The following is a 9,987-nucleotide window of genomic DNA, read 5'->3' on the forward strand; positions in this document are numbered from 1 at the left end:
TGTTCTTATAATTCTAAAATAAGTTCTTTTTATTCTTGTTTTGTTTCAACTAAATCATACTTGTTCTAGGACTAGTTCGTTACTTTCTTTTTGTACCCCAAGATTCCATACTTTATTACTACGAACTTGATACACGTTTTGGTTTAATTATAAATCTACAAAGTATTCTCGTTCAAAAGTTATTTTGAGTGGAAAAAGGCAAGTGTGGGTGAGTTTAAAAGAGGGTAAAAGCCATATCAAAAGTGTGATACTTGATCATTTATTCTTTTTTTTTAGATGTCTAATTCAGGTGGTGATGAGGAAAGGGCTCGTTTAGAAGACGATGTCAAAGGAAGGAACGACTTCACCCTTCAAGCTATGCACCAACAATTTGAGAGATGGACCCTTCAATTTCAAGAGATGAGGGATATGATTATCGAGCAGAATGACACCATAGCTGCAATTAGGAGGGAGAATGATGTTGTACCCCCAAATAATGTTAGACCACAAGTTAGAAGGAATGTACCCCATATCCCTTTTGTAAATCCTGAATATGATAATGATGATTTTGATGTTGAATTTAATCTAGAAAGAAGATGTATGAGGGGACAACGAGGTAGAGTAGAAGATGATAATATAAATAGTATAAAGATGAAGATGTCATCTTTCAATGGGACAAGGGATCCAGACTTGTACTTTGATTGGGAGAGACGAGTTGAAGCCATCTTTGATTTTCATAACTACTCCGAGGGTAAGAAAGTTAAATTTGCTTTTGTTGAGTTTTCTGATTATGCGGCTTCTTGGTAGAAAAAGCTTGCTAGGGACAAATTGCAAGAGGAGCTACGACCTATTGCTACGTGGGCAGAGATGAAGAGAGTAATGAGGAAGCGATTTATTCCATTATACTTCCAAAGAGATCTACAGTCTCGCCTTCAACACGTGAAGCAAGGCTCCATGTCGGTGGATGAGTACTTCAAAAGCATGGATATGGCTATGATCCAAGCTAACTGCATGGAAGAAGAAGAGGCTAAAATAGCTAGATTTTTAAATGGTTTAAATATAGAAATAGCTAATGTAGTAGAGATACAACAATATGTAACTTTAGATGAGTTAGTTGATTTGTCTGTAAAAGTTGAAAAACAAATTGAGAAAAAGTAGCAAAATAACTCATGGAGAAGTTGACCAAACACTATCTCTAAGAAGCCATGGTCAATCAAGAGGGGAAAGCTCCGTCCAAACCTCAAGATGATAGAGGTAAAGGTACAGTTGAGGAGGGAGGTAAAACCTTTAATCCTAAATCTTCTAAACCTTCAAGTTCTATTCAATGTCACAAATGTCATGGAAGGGGGCATATGATGCATGAATGTCCAAGTAGAAGAAACATCCTACTTAGATAGAATGGAGAATATGAGAGTAGGAAAAGAATCTTGACAATCTTGGAAAGTTTGACTAGTCTTCTCTCAAAACTTGGGCAGAAAGCAACTCTTGTTGTGGCTGATTCTTGGACTCTTCTTGACCTTATTTGCATGAAATTTGACCTTAAAATTCCTCATCTTGGGCTTGAATTTGGGCCACCAAATAAATGTAGCATTTGGACAATTCCTCTCCCTTGGGCTTGAGCTCTTCTTCCCCAATAAGACAAATTTGGATTAGCGATTGAAACCCGTTGAGCTTATCATTGAACTCCTTGGTTTGAGATCTTTTTATGGGCCTCGTTGGAGTTTCTAAAGCTTCATCCTTGTCTTCAATGGAGTAGAGCTTCCTTGGATGCTATCAGAACGGCACAGGGTAATGGTCCTTTCTGGTGGCCTCATTTAACATTCGATAATCTATGCAAAAAAGCCACCCAGTTACTGTCCTTGTAGGGATCAGTTCATTCTTCGAATTTGTCACCACAGTCATACCTCCCTTCTTGGGCACACATTGTACATGACTCACCCATTTTCTATCGGATATGGAGTACACTATCCCTACATCTATCAACTTCAGTACTTACTTCCTAACCACATACTTCATGAATGGATTTAGTCTTTGTTGATGTTTTGCACTCGGCTTGTGGCCTTCCTCCATGTAGATCTTGTGCATACACAATGTTGGACTTATCCCATAGATGTCAGACTCTCACGACCCAGGGGTACTCCCTAGATGTAACATGGCGTACTCATCCCCGAAGAGGTCTCATACAAGCCCCTTATCATATCATAACATAATAAAATAGAAATGATGCGGAAATTTTAAAACTTTTTCCATACAATAGATGTCTTTCATAAAAAGCAAACAGAAGTCTATATCACTTTTTCTCAAACCATCTAAAATCATCTTGAATAAAAATCTTTGGGACGCAGCCAATACAAAAGTTTAAAACATAAATAAAATACATAAAGGAAAGGTGATCACATCCTCGATGCTATGACGACTCACCAAGTCTTCAACTACTTGCTCTACTAGAAACCTATCCCCGGAAATGGAACTCAATTTCACCGGACCCTACATTTGATAGGAATGTAGGCAAGAGTATGCATTAGTACAAAATGTACTAAATATGATTGCTAGCATATATCATCAACATGAGCATGTAAGATGCTTTAGTCAACATAAGACATATACCATAATCATAAGAGACAATAACATAAGTCATATGCTATAAGAAAAAAAGATAACAACATAATCATAAGCATAATCTCCAACATAGTCATAATTTAAGCATTAGTCATCATAAGGCATAGTCCATATACATAGTCAATACTTAGGCCTTCATATCATAAGAGAACCACTTCATAAGTAACCTCCAAGTATACTTGTGCAATGCATGGATAAGACCCCATAATCCCATTTGTGCTAAGTATCCTCTTTGGCCACCATAATCATACTTACTATCTTGACCTCATCCTTAGCTTATTTCTCATAGACAACGGAATCTATCACCTTTAGTCACATATGCAATGGAAGGGTCTTTCAAGCTACAATCCAAACTATGAACACATCATAAGCATAAGTCATGAACATAGATCATCATATCATAAAAAGGAACATATCAAAACTACCCTCAAAGCACACTTGTGCAATGCATGAATAAGACCCCATAAATTCCACCCATCCTAAGTAAATCTTCTTGAGTAACCATAATTCATAATTAATACTTCTTGTTGTGGGAATTAGCCTTAACCAACATAGACCATGTGAGCTTAACATGGAATTCGGTGTCTACCTCACACCGAAAAGGGGTTGTTCTATTTGCCTAAGGTAGAACCATACTCTTAGCTTAGGTGGATCCAATAGCAAAGTAACTTATAAGGGCACATAGTTAATGGGATAAGGAGATTGCTACTAGAAACCCAACCTCTACTAACGGGGGAGCTTCCATCTCAAGAGATTACTATTAGGAAACCTGGCCTCTACTAACGGGAGAGCTTTCATAGGATACTTAAGTTCATATTTATAGAAGAATGACTTGACACTCAATCCAACATAACTCATACAATAGCTCATTACATCATGCGTGAGAATTGATGAGTCCAAGATTTGGACTCATTTGGGGCTTTGCTTAGATAGATTTAGTGTCCTCAAATGCTTAATTTGTGCCACAAACTGATGCTAAAGTCTTGATTTTTAGGTATATAGATTGACAAACAAAGTAAAATCACTAACAGGCAAAAAGAAACAAAAACAACTGAAGAAATGAAGAAAGGCAAGCCCGGTGATAGCCAAGAGCACTTGGCAAATTGCTGAGTGGCTAATTTGACCGCCTAAAGTTTCAGTGTGTCATCCCTGAGGGAAAAAACCTAGTCAGCGACAAAAAGGGGTAGTCGGTGAATCACCAAGCAGTTCCGCGATAAAAAGAGAGATCGCCCAAAGATACATGACTTAAGAATGTTGAGTGTCAAGATGAAAAGATGATAGAAGAGAGCATTGGGTGGTTCGCCGAGTGATTCGGCAAACCCGACTTACTTCGCCTAATGGCCCTTCGTGGCTTATTTTTGGAGACTATAAATTAGATTTTAAACAGTTAATTTAGGAGAGATCGAAGAATGCTAATTTTAGTTTAGAATACTTTTTTGTGGAATTTTTCATAGTTTCTCACAAGACTTGAAGGACTTTAGAGATTTAATTTGGAGATTTTGGAAGTGGGTTTCAAATTTTCTGCAAATTGAAGCATTGTAAAGACTAAATTACTCTTAACCAGTTAATGGCTAATCAATTTGGTAACTGTTTTTACTCTTGTATGATGTTTGGCTAAAACCTTAATTCTGGGGTGTGATCATGTGATTATGGGTTGAATTAGTTTATGGGTATTGCTACTTACTATTTTAAATGCTATATTGAAGTGGGTTTAATCATTAGCTAAGGTTTAATTTATGAATTGCAGTTGCAAATGCAGTTCTAGTTTTGTGTTCTTACCTTACTCGAGAGAGAGGTATTTGAACCAAAGCTTTTGATTAATGGTTTGTAGGTATTGGGTTGATTTCGGATCAGCCCAATGAGTGAATCCCAAATCCAATCCTACCCATCTTTCTCGAGAGAGAAGATGTATTAAGGTGATGGGTTGTTCTTAATTGCTATGCTTGTTGATGTTCGAGAGAAATAGCTTGACATCGAATAGTTGTTAGAGAGAAAGCTATTTCAATTGTAGTCTAGCCTACCCACTATATTTAGCTATTTACTAGTAGTTTCAATTACCCATATAACGAAATTTTCATGTAATTGGTCACATCTCGAGAATTCTTCTCCATATTGTTATTTTAGCATTATTTGACTGCGTTGTAGTAGATACTTGCAACCCCCCATTTGACATTGGTGTCTCCCATGTTGACTTACTTATTTGTCTTTTCTGATAATATCTATTCTTATAGCAAGTTAGATCACATTTGTACCTCACAACTAAATTTTGATCCCAACTCTTCGTTAGGTTTTATATTTCTTAATGATCGGTTGCACCTAGAATTGGATAAGGTGTGCTTGAAACGTTAATCAAAATGGCGCCGCTGTCGGGGAGTGGTGTTGTTTAAAATTCTTTTGGTGAAGTTGAATTGCGATCTTTTTAGTTATAGTTGAATCTACTTATTTTAGTTTTGGTTTGTGTTGCTTGTGTTAAATAGAGAAGCACATAAGCGTTAACGAAAGTAATGGCAGACAAGTGGGCCACCAAGATGATGTTGGAAATCTCAATGTTGTTAATGACCCTAATCTTAACGACCCAATTTCGTGTGGTGGTGTTGGGGTAATACATCTACCTCCGACTGAAGGAAATGTTGTTTTTCACATCACTAGCACGATTCTTCAGCTCCTACAACTAAAGGGTTTTTTTGGGGGGCCGGCTCATGAGAATCCCCATAAGCATATTTGAAACTTTGTGGACGTTTATGGTCCATTCTCATTCAAGATCATATTGCAAGAATCAATTCGTCTTAGGTTGTTCCCATTTTCTATGATGGGTGAAGCTAGTAATTTGTTGGTTGAGTTGCCAAGAGATTCCATCACTTCTTGGGACGAGCTTTCTACTGCATTCCAAGTGCGATTCTTTCCCCATCGAAGATGATGACTCTTAGGGACAGTTTCGAAGGTTTCAAACGTTTGGAAAGTAAACCTATCCATGAGACGTGGCTAAGGTTTAAGAAGTTGGTGTTGCAATGCCCAACGCATGGATTGCCCAATAATGTGCTGCTACAATACTTTTATAGGAGCCTCGACTCAATGAGGATGTCCATATGGAAGACATGCTCTCTCGCATTCTCAACAAGGTTGAAGGGTCCAACAAAGTGCTGAAAGAAATGAAAGAGGATGTCTCGACTCTCAATCAAACGGTGACCTCTCACTGAGTCTCTATTAAGCAGCTGGAGACCGAAATGGGTAAGATTTCTTCACAGTTGAACCCAAGACAACAAGGAGGGCTGCCTAGTGACACAATGGCAAACCCTAAAAATGATGCTTGAGCTCGCCGAGTTTACTCAGTGACTCGCCGAAAGGTTCCGTAGGATCGCCCATTCTGCGCCCCTAACCCTTAAAATACATTGTGATATTCGACGGTCTAGTCTAAACTCACCAATTGGCATCGACAATTCACCGAAAGGCCTTGAGCATCGTCGACATGCCTTAGTTCTGGAATTTTTTCAAGCTGGTCCTTTCAGTGATCCCGATCTGACTCGCCTAAGTGACTTGGCGACTCGTTGATTGGTTCGGACAGTCTTTCTGAAATGTGATTTCAGCAATTTTCTAGAACGATTTCTAACACTTTTCAATGTGTTTTACAAATATAGCTAGACCCAAAGTGTCAGGAAGAGACATGACGACCCGCAAGCGGACAAAAGGGATCATCATAAATGAGGATGCAGCGGAATCTAAAGCAAAGGCAGCCAAACTTCCTACTACGAATGGGGAAGGCAAAGGAAAGGGCAAGGCACCTTCAGTTGAGTCACTCGAGGTTAGCTCTGACAGTGAGGGAATCTACGCTCCTCACCTTACCACATTAGAAAGTGAGGGAGAACACCAGGATTCTCATACTACCATCTCTGAGGATGACCAGCTTCTATTGGCCCGGAGACCTGAGATCCGCTCCAAGAGGATGCATAATCCGTTTAGAATTCGAGTACCTCAGACTACTCCTCCTCCTCCAACTCCAGATCAAACTATGGTCCAGCACCACCTGTACAAGGTCCTCCTCCCCGATCTCTCAATAGACTTAAGGACGAGGGACTGAGGACTATCATTGAGGAGAAGAGGTTTTCACAGATGGTGCGGTGGAAAAGTATCCTGACATATGGCACACTCTCAAATCTCACAAGTTTGAGATCTTCACTAAGCCTCGGGGTCCCTACATTCCTAATTGGGTTCGGGAGTTCTGCTCCACCTACGGAGAGTTGGTACAACAAGGGAAACAGAAATCCAACACCTTCAAACTAGTGGATTATGTTGTTGTCTGGGGAAGAAGGTAAAGTGTGATAGTGACGATATCAATGCCGACTTGGGATGCATTCACAACATCATAGATGGCTACCAGAGTATGATCAAGAGAACAAAATTGGAGAACATGAAAAGTTGGTTGGCTCCTGTCTTTTCAGACGGTACTCCTAGGTGGATTGAGGTTGGAGTGCCCATAGAGAAGAAAGATCTAAATGTGGCGGCGAGGTACTGGTTTGGATTTATTAGCAGCACAATCATGTCATCCCAGAGCGAGTCTCTCCTCCGCCACACAAAGGCAGCCTGTTTTGGCTCTATCAATGCTAGGAAAAACATCAATTTAGGTTTGATCATTGGATAAGAGATAGCCATCATGGCCAAACAACATCGGATATTTCTTCTATTTCTGGTGTTGATCATCGAGCTGTGCAAATGGGCCCGTGTACCGCATGATGAGAAGGTGGATATGGAGGTAACTCTTGCCTTCTCTACTGATATCTGCCATAATGAAGCCGAGTACCTGAAGGACGAGGCTGAAAGACGGAAGGCAACTCCGGTGGATACATCCTCGATGGTTGATATTAAGACATTACCTGCAGAGGCAGTATTGCCTACTCCGGCCACTAGGTCTTCATGTATTTCTAGCTCTGCCCCTTCTGTGATTTTGAGTTCTTTTGCTACTACACTGCCTCTTAGAGTTGTTGCCAGTACTACTGCATCCCGACCTCCACTCTCCCTGGCCATGTTGCTACGGATGGGGCACCTAGCCCATTCTACTGATGTGCGTGCCTCTAAGCTAGAGGCTACTATCCCCGGGATAATTGAGAGAGCTCTCACTTCTGCTTTGACACCTCTCAGAGTTGTTTTTCATGCCCTCACGGCGAGGATAGAGGTGTGTGAGAAGGATCAAAGAGTGACTCATGAGGTGACAAACTTAAAGGCCACGATTGCGGAGTTGAGGATGGATGTGGACCAGCTGAAGTCCACTTATATGAGTCTATTTTTTGGGACTATGGAGCTCCCTGATGACCTGAGCAATATTCCAGCTCATTGTCATGTGCCTCCGGCTACCACTGGAGATGAGGATAGAGCAGATGATGTAGCTGCAAAGTTCAAGGCTAACGCTGATGATGTAACACCCCTGAAAATAAAATAGGATAATTAGAGCTTCACATGCATATTAGTAGTTGATAAACTTGTATAAATGATTGAAAATGATTTTATAGGTCAATTTAGTTGAGTTTGAAGTCAAACGTCAAAGTGACGTTCAAGACGTTTGAAAACTAGTCGTTTGTGTGCTTTGTGTTCTAGTGTGTCTTGCATGTTTTTATGTGTCATATAAAGTCTAAAATAAGAGGTGGTGACTCTCTATTCTAATAGGCATGTTTAGGGTCCCAACGTCTTGGTACGACTCCCAAGGACCACCCAAACGGTCCTTGGAGAGGACCCAAATGTTGGCATAAAAGGCTGCCTAGGCAGTGTGTTTAGCAGTCTTGTTTGACGCCCAGGGTGATGCCTCGTAAGGCCATTGATGCCCCGTCAAAAGGGGGCATAGCTCCACACTTAGGTGTGGGAGCTTAGCCCCTAAATGTTGAGCCTCTTTCCCAAATGAAGACCTACCAGGATGGTCCGTCAATGGTGGACGTCGTTTGGTGCCCTGATTCACTGCCAAGTTTCAGCTAAGAGAGGGTTTAATTGGTAAACTCACCCACGTTCTAATTAGACACTAGACGACTAATTTAAATATTTTGGGTATTTTAAGTTAGTTAAAACTCTTTAACCTAGAATTAGACCTCATTATTCAAATTGAACCCTCCCTCTCAAATAAACTCTCTCTAGGACACCATGGAAGACATTGATGAAGCTTCAATCCAGGGGATGGGTTCCTACTGATTTCTCCTTCAAATTACTAAGGGAATTAATCACAAAGGTATGGGGATTTTATCTTTGATTCTCCTTTCAATCAAAGAGCCAAATCAAAGTGATTTCAATGTTTTTCAAAAACACTAAAAACCCCAATTTCAATTCTAAGTTTGGGTTCTTGCATGAAAGTATTTTCAAATGATGATTTATATTAATATTGATGTTTAAATATCAAAAACTCCATGAACCCTTGCATATCTTGAAATCCTAATTTTTGGGTCTAAAGTGGGTCTATTGATTATGAGCTATTAATGTTATATTAATGTGTATATTGTTATGAGCTATTGATTTATGTATTGGTCTATATTGAATTATGAGGAATTGATAGTCAATTGTGTTATATTGGATGTTGGCCTTGAATGGGCAATTGTGACCAAAGGTTTATGATGATGATTAAGTTGTGAATAGATTATTGATTCTAGTATTTTATTTATTTATTTATTTATATATATATATGTGTGTGTGTGTTGCAGATGTTAGAATTGTGTGGTTTGATTCCTTTGAAAGTTGAGAGTTGTTTACTTTATAAGCATGTTGTGATCATGGCCTTGTAGGGAAAGTTGGATGATTGTTGTTTTGAGTAATGTTGATTATGTGAAGGTAATGTGATATGATGTGAATTTGTGTATGGTCTAAGAGCATGAAAGGTGACCTTGTGTAGAGACTTTATGTGTTATGCTTGGTTGTTGTCCTCTTTGAATGACTTATAATGAAGGTGAGGTTAGGATAGACTATGTGTACCTACTCTCACACCTAGTGAAGGATGAATGAAAGAATGTGAGAATGAATAAAAAGAATGGGAGTTAATGCTAATGAATGAAAGTTGGATCTGTTGTAAGGATAGTCTCATAAAGTACTCCTTTAAATGAATGGCGTTCCTAGATGAAAGGTTTTCTCATCTTTGAATCCAAGAGCTTCCTTAATGAATGAATGTGGGTTAGAATGAGTACTCTTTCGTAAGTTGAGATGAGCATACTTAGTAGTAATACTTATCCCTAAATGAATGAATGTTGGGCTAGAATGGGTACTCCTTCGTGAGTTGAGATGATAGTACTTAGTAGCAATCCTTATCCCTAAATGAATGAATGAATTGAATGTCCAAACTCTGTGAGGGAGTAATCTCTAGTACCGAGAGGATATGAAGATGGGTGGATACTCCTTCGTTAGTTGAGATGTGAGTATTTAGTAGCA

The sequence above is a fragment of the Solanum verrucosum genome, unplaced genomic scaffold (assembly GCF_900185275.1).
Source record: "Solanum verrucosum unplaced genomic scaffold, falcon-dt-bn FXZP01000257.1, whole genome shotgun sequence".
NCBI lineage: Eukaryota > Viridiplantae > Streptophyta > Magnoliopsida > Solanales > Solanaceae > Solanum > Solanum verrucosum.